Below are 25,585 nucleotides of genomic sequence, written 5' to 3'. Positions count from 1 at the left end.
GGACTGGGAAGAAGGGGCAGGACTCTCTGGATGCAGCAGTGGGTTATGAGAGCAGAAGTGACCCCAGGACCTGCTGCCCTGGGACTGCTCAATCCCAGGAGAGCAGGTCACCAGGGCTGTGAAAGCAACTGTGTGAAGAAGCCCCGTGGCCCCTTCACAGACTCTAGAATCTGCAGCCATTCTCTAGGAGCAGCTGGACGTGGACTTCTCACATGGAAGCACATCAGCCTTGGCTGGTGCGGATGCTGAGTTGAGCTCCAGGAGACGAGCCCAGAGAGGGACACTAGGACCTGTGTGCTGTGACTCATCCACCCCTGGGAGCGACCTCTACAGGAGGAATTAACAGTGAAGGCAAACATGAGGGGAAGTCACAAGTCCTGAAAGCTCAGGAGGAGAGAGTTCACATCTCACACACTACCTCACATGCGCTACAAGTACATGGTTTCCAGTGTCAAGTGGCAATGAGAGTTTTGTGCCCACTAGGATATGGTCATCAGAGTTCAACATGCAATAGAAAGCAGACTTCAGTGCACAATACCCTAGATGTGCTGACCAGAGACCAGGCTTCCATACTAGTGGAAAAGCAGAAAAGAGAAGCTCTTATGGGCAAAATAATTTTTGAAGAGTAAAGCAACAAAAGGTGTTTATAAACAGAGCACAATGCAAGCCCGGGACACAATTTCTCTATCATATCATGAAAATATGAAAATAGTAAGTCAGAACTGTACACAGAGTTCCTTCTTCCTAATTTCATGTTCACCTTCCTTAGGCTCCAAGCAGGGTATTTAACCCTAAAGTTCCAGGAAGCCTCTCCCATCAGATCCCAACTGAATATTGTTTCCTGCCCGTGTCCCCTTCCTCATCACTGCACCAAATGCTCTCCACAATGCATTCCATAGGAACACAACCAGGAGCAACAAGGTGATTAGATGAGCGACCCACCCACTTCTGCTCCAGTTGAGGCCCTGCTGGCTCTCACAGCATCACCCTGAACTTTTTCCTAGGACTCTAGAAAGACACTTCACCGTGGATAGCAAATGGCAGTCATCTGTGCTCTGTGCAGTCAGAGACCTTCAATAAGACACTGATCTCAGTTGCAAACCTAAAGATAGAGATGCTGAAAGAGTCAATTCCAACCTCTCACTTCTACAGGCCCATTAGACTTCTCACCTTCATGCTAACCAACCTGAAATTCCAAGTGTTTTTGACACATGTAAAACATGCTTTTAAGCAAATTATAACAGTCATATCTGGCTAGTGGCTACCACACTATAACACAAAACAACCACTATATAAGTTTATACACGTGCATGTGCTTAGTCACTGAGTCATGTTCAACAATTTGTGGCCCTATGGACTGTAGCCCACCAGGCCCCTCTGTCATGGATTTCTCCAGGCAAGAACACTGGAGTGGATGGTCATTTCCTTCTTGAGGGGATCTTCCTGACCCAAGTTTCAAACCCAGGTCTCCTGCATTGCAGGTGAATTCTTTACTGTCTGAGTCACCAGGGAAGATTGAATGAATCTGGAGACCAGTACCACTTGTTCTAACACTTCTGATAGGTTGTGGTAGAACAGTTTTTGGAATGCCAGGGTACTTTGTTACAAGGGAGGATGTAGGGCTTCCCAGGTGGCTCAGTAGTAAAGAATCTGCCTGCCAATAGAGGAGACATGGGTTGGATCCCTAGGTTGAGAAGAGGCTTTGGAGGATATGGTGAATCACTTTAATATTCTTCCCTGGAGAATACATGGACAGAGGAGCCTGGTGGGATATGGGTCCATGGGATCTCAAAGGCTCAGACAAAACTGAGTGACTGAGCATGCAAGGCTATATATAGGATGTTACCACCCCTCTGTTGTTTTCCCTCTCCTCTCTCTTCCCTCTGCAATTTCTGGCCATTTCAAGATGGCTGTTTGCTGATAGATTAACAAAGACAAGACTTCAGCCCCATGAAAGTATTTAGCCTGAGGGGCTAAGAGAGGGATGTGATGCTCTACTGGTTTCCATGGTAACCAATTCAACCAAGGAGCCGACCTGCTGTTCATTCCCACTGTAACTGGTAGACTTCCAATCCCCCCGAGTGACGAATGCTGCAGCTGCTGTCTTCTGCCTGTCCCCTGCTATCCACAGTGGGTGTCTCTCCAGGATCCTTCTACTTCAGACGTGGAAATCACCCCATCTATTAAACCTTTGATACCTCTGTCAACTCTGGGATCTTTCTTTGGTCTCAAGTCTAGATAAGCACAGGACTTGTAGGCCTGTGAATTGTACCCCAACAGTTTCTGCAGAGCATCCGCCTGGCTTGATTTGATTATTCATTTGTAGGTATTTCCTGGGCTCATGCACACATCCCAGGTACTCATGAGCCTTTGGGACACTGAAACAGCAATGCCAACACCCAGATCTTAGAGGAATTCCCAGCAGGTATTCCTCTTGAGGGGACAGGTATGGATACAGGGCCCAGGGCACCTGTGCTGAATATCATCAGAGAAGAGGTGAGGAGGGAGCGAGAGACACTGTGTCTCCTCAAAAGCCCATCCCTCCACCACTGACTCTGAGATCAGGGAAGGAGGGACACAGGGCCTTCAGAGAGACACGACCAGCACACTGAACACCACACACCACACTGAGAGAGTGACTCAAGGACGAGGAATTGACATGACATTCCATGCGCATAGACTGGAGGCTTAGTACTACTGACATTTCTGCAGTACCTAAACCTAAGTAAAGATTCATTGCAACACCAAGCAAAATATTAATGTCATTTTCATAGAAATAGAAAAAACAATTCCAAAAATATGCATGGAACCACTAAGAACTCCAAATAGACAAAATGATCTTGAGAGCAAAGATCAAAGTTTCTCACCTCTTGATTTCAAAACACATTACAAAGTTACTGGAATCAAAGCTGTATGATACTGACATAGAAATAGATGCATAGCCCTAAATACCAGAATAAAAAACAAAGAAACAAGTAAACTCATGGATTCAATGTGAAATGAAATTCATGAAGGTTCTAAGACAACAAAATAGGGAAAGGGTAGTCTTCAACAATCAGTAGGATGAAAAGTTAACCTACATAAAAATTGCAAACCATATATCACATTAGGAACTCATACTCAAAATATATCACAAAATCCCAAAGCTCAAATGCAAAACAAACAAAAAAATAAAAGGTAAACAAATGAGTTGAGGAGTGTGCAAAGATGGTGATCAAAACCACCTGGAGCTTTGGTCTGGAGGGAGTAGTGGTTCTAAGGGGAGCAGTCACCCTGGGTCCTGCTGCTCTGAGTCTCTGACCTAGGTCTGGTCAGTCCCAGGAGACCAGGTCAGCAGTACTGCTAGAGCAAACGTGTAAAGAAAGCCAGCGGCCCCTTCACAGTCTCTAGAATCTGTGGATATGCTGGTCTCTAGGGGCAGCTGCACATGGACTGCTCTCATGCAACACAGCGTCCTTGGGGAGGTGTGGTGCTGAGATGAGCTCCAGGAGACTCAGCCCAGACAGGGACACCAGAGCACATGAGCTTTGACTCATCCAACTCTGAGAGCACCCTTCATACAAGGAACAAACAGTGAGGACCAACATGAGGGGAAACCACAAGTCCTGAAAATGCAGAGGGAGATGGGTTCACGTCTCACCCGCCACCTGACACTCACTGCCAGAACTTGGTCTCCAGTGTCAAGTGACCATGAGAATTTTGTGTCCACAGCATGTGGTCATCACAGGAAAATTTAAACAAAAAGCCAAAGTTCCTTGTACCTAAAACCCTGCAGGTACCGACCAGAAGCCAAGCTTTCACATTTAGCAGTGAAAGGGCAAGGAAAGAGTAGTCTTGTCAGAAAGGAGATTTTTAAATGGACAAATAAAAAGAGATGTCTTGAAGCACAGCACGATATAGCACATGATCACATGGGTCTATAAAATCATTAAAATATGAAAAGAACAAATAAAAATTCTACACATATTTCCTTCTACTTCCTCAGTTGATATTCACCTTGCTTCATCTTCAAAGAGTTAAGTGTAACTCAAGGGGTCCTGGAACCCTCTCCCTGTTAACCCCACCTGAGAGTTGCTCCCTACCTGAGTTCCCTTCTGTATCACTGTTGCTGATATTTTTCAGGAAGCAGTCTTCAGAAAGACAACCAGGAGCAATAATACAGTTATACAAGTTGACCCACCCAGTTCTCCTCCTCAGCTTGGCTCACACAGCACTGCCCTGGTCTTTCTTCCAGGTTCCCAGACCTCCCCTATGTTTGTGGAGTCAGAGCCTTTCAACAAGATGTCGATCCCAGTGCAAAATTTCATATGAGAGAGAGATGCTGACAGAATCACATTGTAACATTACACTTCTACAGGCCCAATATAGCTCTTACATTCAAGCTTACAAAGCTGAAATTCCAACAGTTATGGACACACTGGAAATATGGCTACTGTGATCAACAAATGTGTGTTTTTTGTGATTTTTTAAAAATATGTTAATTATTGTCTAAATATGTTAATTATAGATAGGGAGATGTGACTACTGCCTACTACATTGGAAAGTTCAGCTCTCATAGCTCCAAAGACAAGGAAAAGGTAATTAATTGACTCTTCAGGTTTTTCTCTGTTGTAGACAATTTGATGCCCTAATGAGATCATTCATATATAGGTATACTTGGGGCTCTTGATCCTAGGCCAGGGAACAGGAGAGTGCTTGTGAACATTCCAATAAATAGTAAGGTGAACACTCAGATTCAAAGCAAATCCCCAGTAGGGGGCTCACTTGTAGGCAGAGGTGAAGGGCATGGCCCAGAGTTCCTGTTTGACAAGTAACTAGAGAGTAGGTACAGAGGGGAGGGAAGGGACATTCACAGTCTTCAAGAGCCCATATTTCTCATCCCTGACTCTGGAGGTCCCAAGCAAGGCAACAGAAAATGCCCCTTAGGAAGTGAAAGATGTGTGTACTGAAAACCATAGAATGCTTTTGAAAGAAAGACGAGACAAGTAATCAGAATACCATACTATATCCATAGACTGGAATATTTAGTGTTGTTGACCTTCCTATACTCCTAAAAGTGATGTACATATATATTGAAACCACTCACAAAGTCTCATGTCATTTTTATAGAAATGGAAAGAAAAAATCCCCAAATACTGAAATTTATGCAACCGAAGAGAAACCCAAAGAGCAAAAACAATCCTGAGAGCAAAGAACGACAATGGGGCCTTCAGGCTTCCTGAATTCAAAACAGGCAAGAATGCCACAGCAGTCAAAACTGTGTTCTTCCTGCAGCAAAACAGGCAGAGAGACCAAGGAATCATAAGGAGGGAATCTTGAATAAATTCACACACGTGAGGCCAAATGATCTTCGCCAGGGTTCTAAAATGACCAAATCAAGAAAAGATGGTCTCTTCAACAATCAACAGAAAGGCTACTGATGGAATGAAAGGAAGTATCTGCAAACTTTGCATCTGAATAAGGGGCCAATATCCAGAATATATAGCAACTACTACAACTCAGCTTCAAAACAACAAAAGGCAAATAACTGACTTTTAAAAATGTGTAAAGGCTTCAATAGACATGTTTTCATAGAAGACAGAGAAGTGATCAATATACATAGGAATAGTCCTCAACATCACTAAGTATCAGTGAAATGGAAACCAAGTCAAAAAGAGACATCACCTTTCAGGTTGTGTATTCTAAAAAGAAAATAAAAGAGTTTGGCAACAAAGTAGCGAACTGGCACTTTTGTACCTGTTGGTAAGAATGTAAAATGACATAGCCATTATGGAACAGTTTGGAAGTCCCTCAAAATATTATTAAGAGACTGATCATAAGATCCAGAAATCACTCTTTTGAGTTTATGTCCAAAGAAGATAAAATGAGAATGTCCAGGAGATATCTACAATCACATATCCATTGCCATCTTGTACACAAAATCCAAGAAAACTGTCCAGTGTCTACGGGCAGATAAATAAAAAAAGAAAATGGGGTGTACACATACACTGGAAGCCTTTCAGCATTTAAAAATGAAGGATACCTTGTCATTCGCAGCACTGTGAATGAAGCTCAAGGATCCTGGTAAGAGTGAAATAAGGTAGTCAATGAAGGACAAATACTGCACAGTTCCATTTACCTCAGGTTTCTAAAGGAAAATTCAGAGAAGCAGAGAGTAGAAGGGTGGTTCCAAGAACTGGGAGGAGGTTGACAGAGGGAGTGTCTGTTTAATGGTTATAAAATTTTTGTTGCAGGATGGAGAAGTTCTAGAGACAAGCTGAACAACACAGTGCACTGACTTAACAGGACTGACTGGACACTTCAAAGCTTAAGAGGCAAAGCTGGCCTGAACTTCATCTATGCTTTTAGGTTCCTCCTTTCTCAGATTCCTCTAGACCTGGGTGTGGCATGTGGGTACCACCAGGGATCCCTGCAGAAGGAAGGAGCCTCCCCAGTACTGGGGGCCTTGGTTGAGGGGGAAAAACTCATTCTGAGGCTCTAATAGGAAAGAGCTTGAATGACAGAGGAATCATGACCAATCAAAATGTTATAAGACCTAGTAAGAAATGGGATTTATGACTAAATGAAGGTGTGATTGACCCAGGAGGGGGATACTAAAACACAGTTTTGTTTTTTAAGAATCGTATAGGGCTTCACTGGTGCCTCAGTGCTTAAGAATCTACATGCTAACGCAGGAGATACGAGCTCAATCCCTGGTCTGGAAAGATTCCACATGCTTTGGAGAAACTAAACCCGTCAGTGCACCACAAGGACTGAGCCATGTTCTAGAGCCCAGGAGCCACGAGTGCTGAGCCCACCATCCAAAACTACTGAAGCCCAAGAGCCCTAGAAGCCATGCTCTGCAACAAAAGAAGCTGCTAAAGTGATACACCTATGCACCACAACTAAAGAGATGCCCTCACTCTCTGCAAGCAGAGAAAACCCTGCACAGCAATGAAGACCCAGCAGAGCCAAGAAGAAATTCAAGAAAAATTAAAAAGACTCCGGGGTAAACATTTTCCTGGGTAGTGATGAGATTTGTCTTTCAGGGTATTGGATGTTCACTTGGTATAAAATCAATGGATACAGTGAATGCGTATACTTGATTTAATTTTTATATATATACTCATTAATGGTACATGGTGATGGGAAATATTTTGGGGAAATTGACACCAGTAACAGTGATGTTTAGGGTGACAAATATCGAGGAAAACACAAGACAGAAAATTCACAGACACATGGAGAATCACACTATTCATTACACACAGAGACACACCCAGTCCCAGGGACACAAACCTACACTATTAACCATACTACAGCTTCTTCCTGGAACTACAGTAATCAGCCACATTGCTCTACTTATACATTACTTTCTATCACTAGGGCCCCTATACTCATTGCCAGCAGGAATTTGGAATCAGTTTGGCCTCTACACTAAAACCAGAGAGAAAGCCCCAACTTTCTCATCTACGAAGTTTTTCTCCCAAAGTGAATGATTCTAGAATACATACCGTTTTCACATTCTGAAAGGGCCACCTGCAAGTACAAAAGAGAAGACAGTATGAGGATAAGATCCCAAAGATGCACACTCTTTGGTTCATTTAGTGACAGATCCTGATGAGGAACAGTGGTGGAGTTCAGCAACATCAGAACACACATACTCTGGATGAAAGGCAAGACCTTTGCCTGGAGGATGGAACTTCCGAGATAGTTTGGGTTGGAAATTGCAGAATTCTTTTCTTAGAGGAAATATTGCTGCAGGAGAGAGAAATCTGTACTTGACATGTCGTAATATGCTAACAATTTTAATATCCTGTGGACTGAGGCATCATGATTTGATAATAAGTATCTCACTCCACATTATCCCAACCAAGGGAATCGTCTCTATCTGAAACGAATACCTTCACAGACTCATAACTTAATTATACTCAAAAAGAAATGAAACAGTATTTCTATCTCAGACTAGAAAACAAACAAAAAAAAAGAACTTTCCTTGGAGACACATGGAATCTCTTGGGTCCTGTCACAAGTTGGGTTGACTGGCAGGTCCTCAGTGAAGCCTAGGGGACACAGAGTAGCTGTTAGAACGCTAGAGGAGGCTCAGGAATCACGCAGGATTTTTTCTCTTTGTGTGGACATGGGGTGGTGTGTATAGATGTGGGAGGTTAATAAGCATGGACTGAACTTGTGTTCCTCCATCCTCTTTGGAGGAGGAAGTAAAGTAAATGAGAGGAGGAAGGAAATGAAAACAGATCTTTGGCTTTCTAGCTAGAGGAATCTAATCAACATGAAATATTCAATCTAAAAAAAGGAAAACTCTAAAATGTGTGTACTGTTCAATGAAAGAGACCCATGACTCCTCCTGCTGTTTTGCTGCTGCTGCTGCTAAGTCACTTCAGTCATGTCCGACTCTGTGCGACCCCATAGACGGCAGCCCACCAATTGAGCTCCTGCGAAATCACCACTGTCTCTTGATTTTTCCCCAGATCACTCTTCCTCCGAGATCCACAGTTGCTGCTACTCTGTTCATCATGTTTTCTATGAGACTTTGTACTTGATTTAAAGTAAACTCTGTTAGAGGACTGAGATCAATCCTGGGCAAAGTATGCTATTCTACTAATTCACTAATTACTTGTCTTAAAGAAAATCAAATATACAAGATTTTATATTACTGAATTCCTACCATTTAAAAATATCTATTATGAATAATATAGTACTTTTCTATCAATATTCATTTTCTATACAGTGTGTACATGTCCACTGAGCCAGTTGCTGTCCATACTCACAGGGGCCATCTGTTTAGTGGGACAGCTGGTTATAGAAAGCACAGTTCCTCCACCAGGTCTTCCTGGGGAGCTAGAGGGACAGAGTAGCACTTAAGACACTGGTAAGGCTACTCACCAGTCACTCAATTTTTTTTTTTTGTAGGGACAAGGGGTAAAGTGTATGCATGAGGGGTAAGTAACTATGGACTAAGCTGCTGTTGAATCATCCTCTTTGCTGGATGAAGGAGAACAAACGAGAGGAACAGGAAAGAAATGAAAGAGAGCCTCTGCATTTTAACAAGTAATCTAATGATAACCTAACCAGTGGGGAAAAAAGGAACACTAAATTGCATTCCAGCTTTAAATGACAGAGATGAACGTCCCTCCTGCTTGTTTGGAGCATCTGCTAAATCAGCCCTGGATTTCTTCCTAGATCACTCCCTCCCCAGGATGCAATGTTGCAGCTATTGAAATGAAAAAGTTGTCTATGAGATTTTATTCTTGATTAAAAGTAAACTCTATTAGAGGACTGAATTCAATCCTGCCTTTACAAATATCTATTATCAATCATGTGATATTTTTTCCCAGTCTTCACTTTCCAAACAATATTTGCATGTCCACCGAGACAGTGGCTGTCCACAAGGAGAAAAGTGATACATTTAACGGGACAGTTCATTATGGAGAGGAACCAAGGGTGAATGCTGACTGTCTCTGACCCAGCTGTTTAGGAGATTACAACGACTCATGGTCATGAGGCTAACTATCGAAATCGAGTGTGAGATCTATTTGACACGTTCCATAGAGTGCATGTTACCAGATTTAATCCATGTAAGGCTTGTGGTAATATCATCCAGTAAAATGAAATATCTCCCTGATGATAATCTGCTTTATTCCTTGTTTAAGCATGACACTAGCACCAAGAGATAGGACCAACATTGTCTACACAAGGCCGCAAAACACGCACAATCTGTGAGTTCACCAGGGGATGCAAACCCCGAGGTGCCTTTCACAATAATGACTGTGCCAAAGCTAGCTGTTAATCCACTTTGCTTGCTCTGGTTTCGGGACCACTGTGACAACCTTATAATGATGGGCATGGTCTGGACCTCTGGAGCCTATAGTACCTCCAGGTATAAACATAGATGCAGGGACCCCCTTGATTCATGACTAGGATTTCAAGGATGAGTGATCAGTTCAGGTGAGGGGTGCAGACCAGGAACACTGGAAGCCCCATAGGTTCTCACTTGGCTTTTCCACTTAGGAGGACAAGGGCTTGGGCCATTTTTCTCAGCTACATCTTCATCTGAGGAAAATGAATATTAATGAAACGAGGAATGGCTGAGTTGAGGAAAGAATCAGGTAATGTATAATCAGTGGGCAGTGGTGATGAGAAGTGTTTAGAAAGTTCACAGTTGACTTGTGCTGTGTAAGGGGGGAAAATCTCCGGAGGAAACACACATACACACACCTTCAGAATCACATCATAGGGGCTTACACATAGGGCCCCAACCCTGATTCACACAAACTCACATCATCTAAAAGATGTGGCTGTTTCCAGGGACCATAGAACACAGACATTGTTCTTAACATGAGAACAGTCTTTCCTCAGAACCCCCTACCCACACCCCCATTAGGAATCCAACATCAGGGTGACTCTGCAAAGCTAGCTGGCAAGAGAGCCCCACAATCATCAGCTAAATTGTTCCTTAGCAGAGGGAAGGTCGCTGAATATTTACCATGTTCTTTGGCTGCTCTGGCTGCCTGTTATTAGAGAGAAGAAAACAGTGTGAGGGTGGCAGAATCGTGTGTTTTCTGCAGTAACTTTTATGTTATCTGATTTTTTGTTTTCCTCAGGTAACTAAACTCTTTAAAAAATCAATTGTTCCAAAAGAAAACAGAGAGGACCCTTGTTGAAAAGGCTGGGCTCTTTCACTTAAGATCTTTCAGTTTCAAGGAGGAAAAAATTTTACTGAGGAAAGTACTACAGCCGTAATTGATGGTATTTTTAGTGTCCTTTTGAATCAGGTCTGTGTTGGTAACAGAATTAACGTCAATATTTCACCAGCAAGGAATTGCATACATAAGTGCTAATATACATTGTCTGATTACTATAACTGTATTTCACTGAACAAAACATAAATAAGTGAAGCAGCAGTCTATGTGAGAAACAGACAGTTGAGCTTACCTCCAGGGGTGGCAGAGGCGGATCCTCAGCCGCAGCCTGGGGCAGTTCCAACACCAGGTGTTCCTGGGGAGCTAGAGGGAAACAGAAGGCCATCAGGACAGAGGAGAGGCTGCTTCCAAATATCTAAGGTTTTTTGTTTGTTTGTTTGATGGAACATGGGGTGGAATGTGTACATGAGAGAGGTTAGTAACTATGGACTGAGCTGCTCTTGAATCTTCCTCTTTGCTGGATGAAGTACAACCAAGGAGACAAGCAGGAAAGCAATGAAAGAGATTGGCTGCATTTAACTGGTGATAACCAAACCAATAGAGAAAAGTGAAACATTACAATGCATGCCAGCTTTCAATGACAGAGACCCATGACCCTGCTTTCTGTTTAGAGCTTCTGGTAAATCACACCTATCTTCTGGATTTCTTCCTAGATCACTGCATCCTCAGGATGCACTGTCTCAACTATTGTACTTAACAAGTCTGAGAGACTTTATTCTTGATTAAAAGCAAACTCTTGTTAGAGGGCTAAAGTCAATACTACTTTTCCAAATAGCTGTTATCGATCATGAGATGTTATTTCCCAGGCTTGATTTTCCAAACAATGTTTGCTTGTCCACTGAGTCAGTGGCGGTTCACACTCACAGAAGTCATACTTTTAGTGGGACAGTTCATTATGGAGAGGAAGCATGGAGTGAATCTGACTGTCTCTGACCCAGCTGTGCATTAGATTTACAAGAGTCATGGTCACTAGACTATCACGTTCCACTCTGAGCTTTATTTGACAATTTCCCTTGAGTGTGTACTACAGAGTTTCATCAATGTGAGGTTATTTTAATGTTACCCAGGACAATGAAATACATCTCTGATGAGAATATGCTTTTGTATTGTGTAAACAAAGACAAGAACACCAACACATATGACTTCCACTCTATTAAAGGCCACACAACACTCAGAATCTGTGGGTTTACCAGGAGGATGTGAGTCCCGATTACTTTTCACAATAAAGACTGTTCCAACGTTGGCGTTAATCTAACTGTGGTTACCCTGGGCTCCTTGACACTGTGCCTACCTTATAATGATGGGCAGGATCTGGACCCCTGGACCTGCTAGTGACTCCAGGGATGGACATCGACGCAGGGACCCCGCTGCCCCATGACTGGGGATCACATGGCTGACTAGTAGGAGCAGGTTACTCCTCCAGAGGAGCCAAATTGGGATCAACACTAGGTACTCAGTTTGGCTTTTCCACTAGCAGGTCAAGAATGTTGGGCGTTTGTACCATTTCCATCTTCACCTGAGGAAAATGAATATTAAGCTAGTTTGAGGGAAGGATTCCCTGATTGCTCAGTTGTTAAAGTGTCTGCCTGCAATGCTGGACACCCTTGTTCGATCCCTCGGTTTGGAAGATATCCCGGAGAAGGGAAACGCTACCCACTCCAGTATTCCAGCCTGGAGAATTCCATGGACTCTAGCCCACACAGCCTCAAAGAGTTGGACACAAACTGAGTGACTTTCACTTTGGCTTTTGAGGAGAGACTGAGTTGAGGAAAGAATCAGGTAATGTATAGTCAGTGTGCAGTGCTGATGAGAAGAGTTTAGAAAATTCACAGGGGACTTGTGCTGCATAAGAGGGAAACTACACCTTAGGAAACATACATACACACACCTTCAGAATCACATCGCAGGGGCTTACACACGGGCCCCCAACCCTGATTCAAACAAACTCACGTCATCTAAATGATGTGGTTGTTTCCAGGGACCATAGAACACAGACATTGTTCTTTCCTTGAGATCAGCCTCTTCTCAGAAGCTCTAACCTTCAACCCCATTAGGAATCCAGCATCAGGGTGACTCTGCAAAGCTAGCTGGCAAGAGAGCCCCACAATCATCAGCTAAATTGTTCCTCAGCAGAGGGACGGTCGCTGAATATTTACCATGTTCATTGGCTGCTCCGGCTGCCTGTGATAAGAGGAAGAAAATAGTGTGAGGGTGGCAGAATCGTGTGTTCTCTGCAGTAACTTTTATGTTATCTGATTTTTTGTTTTCCTCAGGTAACTAAACTCTTTAAAAAATTAATCGTTCCAAAAGAAAACAGAGAGGACCCTTGTTGAAAAGGCTGGGCTCTTTCACTTAAGATCTTTCAGTTTCCAGGAGGAAAAATTTTTTACTGAGGAAAGTACCTACAGTCGTAATTGATGGTATTTTTAGTGTCCTTTTGAATCAGGTCCGTGTTGGTAACAGAATTAACGTCAATATTTCACCAGCAAGGATTTGTATACATAAGTGCTAATATGCACTGTCAGATTACTATAACTGTATTTCGCTGAATGAAACATAAAGAAGTGAAGCAGCAGCCTTTGTGAGACACAGACAGTTGAGCTTACCTCCAGGGGTGGCAGAGGTGGATCCTCAGCCCCGGGCTGGGGCAGTTCCAACACCAGGTGCTCCTGGGGAGCTAGAAGGAAACAGAAGGCCATCAGGACAGAGGAGAGGCTGCTTACAAAGATCTCAGGTTTTTTGTGTGTTTATTTGATGGGACATGGGGTGGAATGTGTACATGAGAGAGGTTAGTAACTATGGACTGAGCTGCTCTTGAATCCTCCTCCTTGCTGGATGAAGTACAACCAAGGAGACAAGCACGAAGGCAATGAAAGAGATTGGCTGCATTTAACTGGTGATAACCAAACCAATGGGGAAATGTGAAACATTACAATTCATGCCAGCTTTCTTTTCTTTTCTTTTCTTTTTTTGGTGTAAAATTAGACCCATGAACCTCCTTTCTGTTTAGAGCTTCTGGTAAATCACACCTATCTTCTGGATTTCTTCCTAGATCACTGCATCCTCAGGATGTGCTGTTTCAGCTATTGTACCTACCAAGTCTGGGAGACTTTATTCTTGATTAAAGGAAAACTCTTGTTAGAAGACTGAATTCAATACTACCTTTGCAAATAGCTATTATCAATCATGAGATGTTATTTCCCAGGTTTGATTTTCCAAACAATGTTTGCTTGTCCACTGAGTCAGTGGCGGTTCACACTCACAGAAGTCATACTTTTAGTGGGACAGTTCATTATGTAGAGGATACATGGAGTAAACCTGAGGATCTCTGACCCAGCTGTGCATGAGATTTACAACAAGAGTCATGGTCACTAGACTATCACGTTCCACTCTGAGGTTTATTTGACAATATCCCTTGAGTGTTTACTACAGGGTTTAATCAGTGTGAGGTAATGTCACCCAGTACAATGAAATATCTCCCTGATGACAATCTGCTTTTGCTCTTGGTTAAGCAATGACACTAGCACCATCAGATATGGCCTGTACTGTCTAAACAAGGGAACACAACTTTCAGATCTTTGAATTGACCAGGAGGATAGGAATCCCAAGGTGCCTTTCACAATAATGACTGTGCCAATGTTGGCGATAATCCACCTATGTTTGCCCTGGGTTCCATGACCACTGAGCCCATCTTACAATGATGGGCACAATCTGGACCTCTGGAGCTCTAGTACCTCCAAGCATAAACGTAGATGCTGGGACCCCCTTGATCCATGACTGAAGATCCCATGGTTGAGTGATAAGTGCAGGTTACGGGTCCAGAGCAGACACACTGGGACCACCCCGAGGTTCTCAGTTTATCCTTTTCCACTTAGGAGGTCAATACCTTGGTCCATTTTTCTCAGCACCATCTCCATTCCAGCAAAATGAATATTAACCAAACTTGAGGAATGACTGAGATGAAGAAAGAACTAGGTAATCTATAGCCAGTGCACAGTGTGATGAGAAGTGTTTAGAAAGTTCACAGTTGACTTGTGCTTTATAAGAGGGAAATGTATCCTGAGGAAACACACACAGACAGCTTTAGAATCACACTGCATGGGCTCACACATGGGACCCAAACCCACGCATCTAAATGAGGTAGTTGTTTCCAGGTACCATAGAGCACAGACATTTTCTTTTCTGGGAGATCAGTCTCTTATCTGCACCCCCTCCCTTCACCCCCTTTAGGAATCCAGCATCAGAGCGACTCTCCAAACAGAGCTGGCAAGAGATTGCCACCTTCATCAACTAGATTATTTTCATCAGAGGGATGATCCCTGAATAATTACCATGTTCACTGGCTTGTTCACGTGCCTGCAATTAGAAAGAAGAAAACAGTGTGAGGGTGTCAGCATCTTGAGTACTGTGCATTCAGGTCTTTTGTTCTCTTTTTCTTTTCAGAAAACCAAATGGGAATGTGCCATTGAGTCCATAGCCCCAAAAGAACACATGGAGGACACCTGTGGGAAGGCTGGAGCTCCTCCTGGAAGAACGCTCTCCAGCTCATTTTCACCAGTAATTAAAACTTTCATTTCAGGAAAGAACAGTTTCTGCTGAGGAAATTGTTCCGGATTCCAGTTTTTAATTAATGTGTCATTTTTGAAAAACATCCTTTTGAAAAAGTTATCTGCTAGGAGAAATTCATCCATCAAATTAAAAACTGTTTATATGAACTGCCTTGAATATTTTGAACCTTTATCTGAATTCAGCTAGAAAATACAGTCATGAAGCAACACTTTTATCTCAGATGAATAGGAGGCACTTACTATGGAGTTGGGCAGAGCCTCTCCCTCCAATGTTGAAATAGGTAGCTCCTCAAGCTGGTCCGCAGGGAGCTCTAGGAGGACATAGAGGAATTGTCAGGACATTTGTGATGCTGATCAAGAAGACGCTGTTAATGTGGACACATCGGGGGAGTGTGTGGATGTGGGTGGTTAATAAGTGTGAGCTGAAATCTGTTGGACAATTTTTCTCATGGGTGGAGGAAGGCAAAGGAGATGAACATTTCAGAAATGAGTCAGAGAGCCTTAAGCTTTCTGGCTAAGGGGAACCTGATCAACTTGAAACTCGGTCTGACAGAGGGAAGCACTAAAAATCACACTATGCTTCAGTTGTCATGTACACTTGTGAGACTTGGACCATTAAGAAGGCTGAGTGCCAAAGAATTAATGCTTTAGAATAGTGGTACTGAAGAGACTCTTGTGAGTTCCTTGGACAGCAAGGAGAGCAAACCAGTTAATCATAAAGGAAATCAATCATGGTCATTCATTGGAAGGCCTGATGCTTAAACTTCAATACTTTGGCCGCCTGATGTAAAGATCAGGCTCACTCGAAAAGCCCCTGATGCTGGGAAAGACTGAGGGCAGGAGGAAAAGAAGGGGCCACAGAGGATGAGATATCTGGATAGCATTATCGATTCAATGGACATGAATTTGAGCAAACTCCAGAAGATAGTGAAAGACAGGGAAGCCTGGTGTGCTGCTGTCCATGGGCTCACAGAGATAAATTAGGGACTGAGCATTGTTATAAAAAATAAATTGTATTTATTCTTTTCATAATTTTTAAGAATTAAAAAGTTCCATCAGTTCAGTTCAGTTGTTCAATCACGTCCAACTCTTTGTGACCACATCAATCGCAGCACGCCAGGCCTCCCTGTCCATCACCAAATCCCAGAGTCCACCCAAACCCATATCCATTGAGTCAGTGATGCAATCCAACCATTTCATCTTCTGTCATTCCCATCTCCTCCTGCCCTCAATCTTTCCCAGCATCAGGGTCTTTTCGAATGACTCAGCTTTTCACATCAGGTGGTCAAAGTATTGGAGTTTCTGCTTCAACATCAGTCCTTCCAATGAACACCCAGGACTGATCTCTTTTAGGTTGGAATGGTTGGATCTCCTTGAAGTCCAAGAGAATGTCCATTCTTCTCCAACACCGCAGTTCAACAGCATCAATTCTTTGGTGCTCAGCTTTCTTTATAGTCCAACTATCACATCCATACATTACTACTGGAAAAAGCATAGCCTTGACTAGACGGACCTTTGTTGACAAAGTAATGTCTCTGCTTTTTAATATGCTGGTCATAACTTTCCTTCCAAGGAGTAAGCGTCTTTTAATTTCATGGCTGCAATCACCATCTGCAGTGATTTTGGAGCCTAGAAAAATAAAGTCAGCCACTGTTTCCCCACCTATTTGCCATGGATTTCTGGGACCAGATGCCATGATCTTAGGTTTCTGAATGTTGAACCTTAAGCCAACTTTTTCACTCTCCTCTTTCACTTTCCTCAAGAGGCTCTTTTGTTCTTCTTCAGTTTCTGCCATAAGGGTGCTTTCATCTGCATTTCTGAGGTTATTGGTATTTCTCCTGGCAATCTTGATTTTTCTGTATTCACAATTTAGTGTACCCATCAACACCATCTACATCTTTTTCATCAGATCCAATATAACCTCTATACCCATTAAGTCATAATCCACCTTCTCTGTTGCCTCCTCGCTTTGGTAATTTCTATTTCCAGCTTCCATGAGTTAGCCTATTCTGTGTACCTTAAACCAGTGGAATCATACAATATTTGACTTTCTGTGCCTGCCTTACTTCACTAACTATAATAAATTTTTGTGTTAAATTGCCCATCCATTTTATAGCATATTTCAACATTTTATGGTGGGATGGTATTCCATTCTGAGTACATATCACATTTCATTTATCCATTCATCACATGATGGTCTTTGGGTTGTTTCTAGTATTTAAGTACTAATAACACACTGTAAACATTAGTGTGTAGATTTCTGTATGGTACTATAATTTAAATGTGCATATTTAAAATATCACTGAATGTAACAATACAAAGTGTGAATGTTAGGTGAACTAACAATGTTAGACTTTGAATTACTAAAAATATATTTCCTCACTAATTATAAAAAATGTAGCACACATATGTTATCTGTGAGTAGAATTTGATAGCTGAAATTGAAGTGATATGATATTGGAATTTTCTGTATAATCCATACAACTTTTATGTCAATGTAATCCTGCTTTAAATAAAGTCTAATGATTTAAAGAAATCTTGAAACATGACTTCAGAGGGGAACACATCACAGCTAGTGTTAAAAAATTAGCTAATGTCCAAACCATAGCTAGAGACCATCTCCATTTTTAAGCATGAAGCAAATGCTGAATTTAAAATGCATCTTTCCTTTCATAGTTAAAGTAGTACCAACTGATATAGTTTCAATTTGAACACATGAAATAAAAGAACATTGCTTAATATTTCTGTTTTTTTTTTTTAAATATGAGGCCCTGAACATACTACAATAATCATTCTTGAATAAACTTAATGAGAACATTTCCACAGTACCTTCAGTTGAGTCAGTTAGAGGGTGCACCCTATTATGTGGCCAACAACAAACTCTCTTCATCCAGCTGGTTCTTGATGTTCTTGACATTTGAGGGATGTTTCTTCTCGCCTTCTGGGTGAGACATCCTGTGAAATGCATTATAATGGTGAGAGCTGTCGACATGTTGCCGGCAGAGGACCAGCTGGGAACTAATAATAATTGATACATAATTCAATCCTCTGGTTCCCTTCCTCACCAGATGCCTCGCAAGGCCTCCTGAATCAAGGTGGACTTAGGAAGATCTGCAGTTTGATGCGCACTGAAAACATCCAACAGACTGGCTGTGTGTGCAAATATCTCTATTTAACAGACCTAGAAGCTCAGCAGAGCATGGTGACCATGCCTGATGGACTGGATTCAAATCACATTTAGGAGAAGCAGGTACTTGGGAAAGACATATGGATCCCTCTTTGCCTCAGTTCCCTGTCCTGAGTTGGAGACATGTTAACATGGCCTGTTTTTAGTATTATGAGTCCAAGAATGATTAAATACAGGTAAAATATTAGAAAAATAAAGGAGGGCCTTCCCAGGCAGTCCAGTGGATAAGAATCTGCCTCTCAACGCAGGGGACCGGGTTTGGTTTCTGGTCAGCAAACTCTGGTCCTATATGCCTCTGCACAATTAAGCCCACATGTTGCAGCTACTGAGGTCAAGCACCACAAGTAGAGAGTCAGTGCCCTGCAAGGAAAGATCTGCACAATGTCATGAAGATCCCTTGTGCCACAACTAAGACCCGATGCAGCCGAATAAATACATGATATATAAATAAATAGAATAGTAATAGACAAATAAATAAATAGAAAAGTAAAGGACTGGTGCTTCATAATGCCTCTGTAAGTGTTCAACCTTGAATGATAGCAAGAATAAGATGGACCTTCAGTAGTGGTTGGAAGCGGAGAGGGCATTTTGATAGCTCCAATAAGTGGGGATGGAAGCTTATTCTGCAGCTTTTTCACAGAAACAAGTTTTTATAGCTCATGGAGAGTATCTATTATCACCTCTTCGGACACCCAGCCCTGTTCAAGAGGAAGGGTGGACAAAGTGTGGGCTGTAATCCATATGTTACATTAGATGGTGTTGAAATTTAAAGAGATGAAGTGATTTTCCAATGGTCACACAATAATAAATAGTGGATCTGGGACAGGATTGTAGATGGTTCCCTGAGGACACAGATGCCTGCACCCCTGAGACCTGTGCTAAAACCCCTTAACCAGGACCACAACCCTACCTCCAACTCAAATTATCCTGCCCCTAGTTTTCTGTGGATGAGAGCTGATGCCCTGAAGAAGGTGCCTCAGCCTTAAAAAGAGCTCAAATCCTCCTCCTACCACTCGTCTCTATATTTCAGTTCCTGATCCAAAATGCAAGTTTCCTCTGAGAAAAGCCCCTCAGAAAGACCACAGGATTCCAACCCTGTCCATCCTCCAAAGCTTCTTCACACACTCAACCATCTCACGGACAGCCTTCCCAACACCCAGTTCACCTTGCTAAGTGACCAGTGGTCTGTTTGGCCAACAAGTTGGCTCAGAGCTCAGAACCTTCTTAACCAAAGGCCACATGATGGCTCTACTAAGAATTAGCTTCCCTTTAACATGACCAAGTCTGGATGAGCAGTTAATGTGAGTTAACCGGGGAGGTGGGCATCTGTGCTGGCCTTTGGTGGCTTAACTAAGTCTGAGAGGCTCAAAGTCTCACAGCTGATCTGAACACATTATTGAGCAGCCTGGACCAAGTGCTAGCTAAGAATGGACAGGAGTTCAACCTTCCCCCACTAAAATTCTGACTCTATCAACTTCTCATTATGCTCTAGACCCTGTAGTGGAAGACAACAGAGCCCCATATTCTTTTTGAAAATCGTCTCCATCCTCACAGCCTGGAGACTGTAACCCTAGATTCTCCTTGAGGATCAACAGACAAGCCCTCCTTCCCTCAGTGACCAATGTTCATCCTACCAACCCAACAGCACTATGCCATCTCACTAAACTCCTTGGCAACAGCCAAACAATGATCCAGCCCACATCCACCCATGGAATCCCACAGTAAATCCCAGTTTCTTTCCTTTTTAAGTCATCAGGATTTACACTGCTAGTGTTTGTAGATTTGGGCAGCAGCATTGAGAAGAGTTGAGATGTAATTCCTTTTACTATAATGTCTGATGTTTGGGAGACGTCATGGTTCTCTGTTAGTTCTTTCCATCTGTTGTCTAGTAAGAGTGTGTACAAAACTGGCATTGGGAAATTGGAAATCTAGGAAGATATTTAAGGCAGCCAGCTGACAGGAAAATCAAAATGTAATTTAAGGAATAAAACAAGACTATAAATCACATTTATAACTCTGTAGATAAATTAGAGTGATGGAAAAGAAAAATAATTAAAAAAATTAGGAAAATTCATCAGTAAAGGTTAACCAGCCCATTTGAAGGAACAGCCTTCAGAGGAGCAGTGGGAACCTACCTCCCAAACAATTCAGGTTACCCATTTCTCTTTGCCACCATACATGAAGCTCTCAGCTCGCAAACACACTGAATGTGGAATGTGTATCACCACATTACCATGGCAACCACACATCACAGAACCTTCAGAATTAACTGGACTCTGCACAGGATGAGTTCAACTGCCACTGTCCAACTGCTACTGTGATTCTATGCACATGTTTGGCTTTTCAGAGTAAACATTTTATTTCAAAAATTGAATCTCAGGCTCACACATTCCTCTCTGATTAGAAAATAATTTATATGAATGAAAATGTTCTGTCCCCAAGTATAGCTGATACTGAACATTTTGGGGTGAGGAGGGACAAATCTAACACATTGAGAATAAAAAGAAATTCTGTTATTGATTGGAATATCATCTTGATACTGATCACAAGTTTGTGCTCCTGACACAGTGAGGAGAGAAAGCCTTACTGCAGGGCCACACGAGGAGAAAAGACAGACAAACAAAAAAAGCTGAGCACCCAGAAAACTTTCAGCAAAGCACTTTTCTAGGAAAGCTGAGGGAGTGGCCTGGTTACTTCTGGGGTCAGAGTCTTTGTTCTTGAGGTCAGGTCACGGTCAGGTCATGATGTTCTTGTGGTGGTGGTGGTGGTTTAGTCACTGAGTCAAGTCCGACTCTTGCGGGCCCATGGACTGTAGCCTGCCGCGCTCCTCTGTCCATGAGATTCTCCAGGCAAGAATAGTGGAGTGGGTCGCCATTTCCTTCTCCAGGGGACCTTCCCAACCCAAGAATCAAACCCTGGTCCCCTGCACTGCAGACAGGTTCTTTACCGATGGAGCCAAGAGGGAAGCCCTAATGTTGCTATAAACCTCCTCCCAAAACAAATGCTACTCTCAGTTCTGAAAAGCAAGCATCAGGTCCCAGGCACCACCCTCTACCTCTGGGGTCCAGGCCCAGGCCAGGAGGAGGGGGTCCTGGGCGGGCAGGGTATCCGGCACCCAGTCGGGGCCCTACGTCCAGTGCCCGGCCCTGGCTGAGGGAGCAGGTTTCAGTGGTCAGCACCTCAGAGCCAAGTCCCAGACCCCATCCAACTTTCATCTCTCTCAGTGCCTGGCACCCAGGACCCAGCCAGGCCTCAGGCTGTTCATTTAAGCTGCAGAGACACACTTGTAGCAATTTCCAACTGGGTTAATCTTTAGTTCACAACACTTACTCTCTTTGAAAGAAGTCCCAACCACAGAGGCAAGCCTGAAATGATGTGTAAGATCCTTGCACACCAACCTAACCTCCTGCCACCTCCTGGGGGTGGACAACCGATCAATGCTGGAACAAGTGTGGAAATGTGAACGGAGAGACAGGAGCTGGGAAACTCTTTCCTTAGTAGCCAGGGTCATATCCTCCAGCTGCCCAGGGCTCTGGGGACCATGCCCAGATCGTCCTCTGCAGCTTATAGGTCATGGAGGCAGGGACTGGGGAGAGGTTCACTGCTTTGTGTTGGGAAGAACCCCTGGAGAAGGGAAAGGCTACCCAATCCAGCATTCTGGCCTGGAGAATGCCATGGACTGTATAGTCCATGGGGTTGCAAAGAGTCAAACACGACCGAGCGACTTTCACTTTCACTTCAACAGCTTTGTGGCCTGGATCTGGCCTGTGGGCACCCGTGGCGAGGGCTCTGGGACTCTGTGGGACACAGTCCCCAAACTGTCCTGGGCCCTCATCTCACCCGCCTGCCCTGAGGCCTGAGGGCCTGGATAGTGCGTGGAGAAGGTCTCTGTGCCAGACTCATCAAACTCTGGCAAGAACTGCTGACAGGTTTCCTGTTGGTGGAGCATGACCTCTAACCCTAGTCTAAGGGTCCCACTAAAGGTCTTACAATATTGACTGTGCGCCCACCCCACCCCTAGTACAGTCCCCACCCATTTCTACTCTTTCTGGGTCCCCAGACTTCCCTAGAAGAAACAAAGCCTAAGATTTAATCTTATACATCAGTGTCTCTTTTGCTGTCTTTTGGACTCTGTGGGAGAGGGAGAGGGTGGGATGATTTGGGAGAATGGCATTGAAACATGTATAATATCATATATGAAACGAGTCACCAGTCCAGGTTCGATGCACAATACTGGATGCTTGGGGCTGGTGCACAGGGACGACCCAGAGGGATGGTATGGGGAGGGAGGAAGGAGGAGGGTTCAGGATGGGGAACACATGTATACCTGTGCTGGATTCATTTTGATATATGGCAAAACCAATACAATATTGTAAAGTTAAAAAATAATAAAATAAAAAGACCTTCCAAAAAAAAAAAAAAACCACAAAGATTTAATCTTATAAACAAAATTAAGTTTCATACCTAATGTATCCACTTGTACTCTTTATTTGGAGCCCCGTAAATTCTTCTCACAAAAATGAACGTTTTTGTCGTGTGTTGCAAGCGTGTTTTCAATTTATCACTACCTTTATTTTTTTTTTAATTTTGTTTATTTGTTTTTGTCTATGCTAGTTCTTCCTCGTCATGCTTGGCTTCTCTCTAGCTGTCCTGAGTAGGGACTTCTCTCTTGTTGTGGAGCACAGGCTCTAGGTGCACAGGCTTCAGTAGCTGTAACTCGCAGGCTCTAGGGCCCTGGGTCAGTAGCTGTGGTGCACGGGCCAGTTGCTCAGCGGCATGTGGGATCTTCCCAGACCAGGGATCAGATCCATGTCCCCTGCACTGGCAGGCAGATTCTTAACCCCTGGGCCACTAAGGAAGTCCCATCACTGTCTTTTTATTATGGTTACTTTTACTTATATCATGAAGATATTTTTTTTCAAAAACGTCAGTAATTTAAATATTTTTGTTATTTTGGTTGTTAGAAGGAAAGGGGGAAGGATGGTATGACTTATATTTTTATTAAGGGCCAAGTACTCCTTTAAAAATATTTTAATAAATAGGAAAATAACAGCAGGTGTTTAAAGACAAATTTTCTATTAAACAATTCTAAATATTTCTAAAGATGTTTGTCAAAATGGACTAATTAGTTTTTTAGGGTAATGATAGAAAATTTCCCCCAGAAATGATATAGAGTAGAAATATCCTGATACAGTCATAAATGGAACTGAGTGTTTTGTAAAGCACATGTGATAATTTATGTCTCAAAACCTGAAAATATTTTGGAAGTGCTAATGATGGTATATCAATGATTAAGTCATTTTAACAAATTTCATTCACAATGTGTCTATTCATCAGATAATGAACTTGCAGTTGTTTTCTGAGAAAAGAGGGGCACGTTCAATTCATGTTAGTTAAAGAACTTTAAAAGAATTTGTGATTAAATTTGTTATGTCCTATTAATGATTTCAAAGGTGGAGAATTCACTGAGTTTTACTACAGTTCCAATTTGCCAAGTATATTTGTATTTCTTTGACCAAGCAACATATTGGACTTTTTGAACGTATTCCTATAGTTGATTCAAGAACTATTTATAAAAGTTGGTGAATATTTCTAATAATTAAACAGGATAAATTATGTAAAACAAGGAAACGGGACCAACTTAGAGAATATCACTCTGTAAAATGCATAGTGCCTCAAACATCCTAACTAAATTCTGCTCACTATAAGTAGTGTGAGCTATTCTTGTTAAGGACTAAATCTCTGTGTCCCCACATAAATTTATATGTTGAAACCCTAACCTCTAGTGGGATGGTCCCAGGAGGTGGGGCCTTTGGGAGGTAATTACATCATGAGGGTGGAGTCCCCATGACATTACCATCTTTCTAAAAACAGGAATAGAGTTCATCCTTTCTCTCTTTCTGCCACATGAAGATAAATGAGAAGGTGGCAAAATCTAAGGAAGACACATTCACTAGAACCTGACTTTGCTGAATCCTGACCTTGACTCGCAACCTTTAGACTATGAGAAACAAATAATTATTGTATAAGCACCCTCATTCAAGGTATTCTGTTACTGCACCCCTAACTGACTGAAGCACCTATCATTATGGATTTTGAGAGTAACAGTTTTCTTTAGCTATTATAGTTCATAGAAAGGAGCCACAGATCCTCCCAAAAACATTGCACTGGAAAGAGTTAAATAGGCAAGGAAAACTTTATTCAAGACATTGTGATAAATGTCAAGACTATTGCAAGGAGAAAGATTGAACTCAACTCCCCTGAAACAAGTGACTGGGATAGGGGGATTTGTAAACCCTGAGTGAGCTAATGAGAACATAACACAGGCCCTCAGCCTCAAGCTTCCCATTTGTGCTTAGTCATTGGCACTTGTGGAAATGAAGCTTCTGCCTTTCCACACAGACTGGGATAAAGGGACCCATTTTTCAGATGATCGCTTTTAGGAAGGCGGGCTCACAGGTTCTCGAGAAAGACATTCCTGGGTTGTAAAATGTTCACACATCATCATGGTAGAGAAGGAATTGACACACCTTCTAAAGTAGATGGTCAAAGAATAAGAAGATCAAGAAAAAGTGTCTGGAATAAATTGGGAGATTGGGATTTATATTTACACACTGTTATATACAACGTAGACAACGAATAAGGCTCTACTATACAACACAGGGGACTCTATTCAATACTCTATGTGCTGTGCTTAGTCAATCAGTCGTGCCCAAATCTTTGTGACCCCATTGACTGTAATCCATCAGGCTCCTCTGTCAATACAATGGAGAGATATATATATATATTATATATATATATAGTCTAAAATGAGTGTACATATGTAACTGATTCATTTTGCTGTGCAGCAGAAACTAACACAACATTGTAAAGCAACTGTACTCCAAGGCAAATTAGTTTTTAAAAGTGTCTGAAGTTTATACAAACTGTGGGGATTAAGGCCCTTTTCGTAAAGCCTAGTCTTGCTTATTTACTCTTGATAGAAAGGCAAAAATAAACAAAAGAAAATCTGTTGATCTGGTAGACATGCACTGCTAATCATTTTACATTGTAGTTTATTCATGAAGAATCTCTGAATAAACGAAACAGTAAAAATAATCCCTCAGCATTTTTGATAATACCTTTTATTAATA

The 25,585-nt window shown here is 42.4% G+C and overlaps 1 protein-coding gene and 1 long non-coding RNA gene across 6 annotated transcripts in view; both read right to left on the bottom strand.

The window, feature by feature from the left end:
- Window positions 1-12,754: 12,754 nt before the first annotated feature.
- LOC123465310 lies at window positions 12,755-15,855 on the bottom strand. Its single transcript, XR_006640531.1, has 4 exons — window positions 15,506-15,855; window positions 15,029-15,053; window positions 13,304-13,374; window positions 12,755-12,878 (listed from the first exon to the last, which is right to left on the bottom strand). It is a non-coding gene; the product is annotated as an uncharacterized LOC123465310 (long non-coding RNA).
- A 2,214-nt stretch (window positions 15,856-18,069) lies between these two features.
- The window catches only part of IPMK (inositol polyphosphate multikinase), a 116,464-nt gene continuing 108,948 nt past the window's right edge, over window positions 18,070-25,585 (bottom strand). For 2 of the 5 annotated variants that reach the window (XR_006640520.1, XR_006640522.1), the window contains exon 11: window positions 18,071-18,220. The gene's annotated coding sequence lies outside the window, so the exon portion shown is untranslated. Of the gene's footprint in view, window positions 18,221-25,585 lie in introns of all 5 variants that reach the window. The other 3 variants (XR_006640524.1, XR_006640526.1, XR_006640525.1) reach the window with 2 other exon arrangements.

Source organism: Bubalus bubalis, chromosome 23, assembly GCF_019923935.1.
Source record: "Bubalus bubalis isolate 160015118507 breed Murrah chromosome 23, NDDB_SH_1, whole genome shotgun sequence".
NCBI classification, from domain to species: Eukaryota; Metazoa; Chordata; class Mammalia; order Artiodactyla; family Bovidae; genus Bubalus; species Bubalus bubalis.
This window is presented reverse-complemented; position numbering and strand designations above follow the sequence as displayed.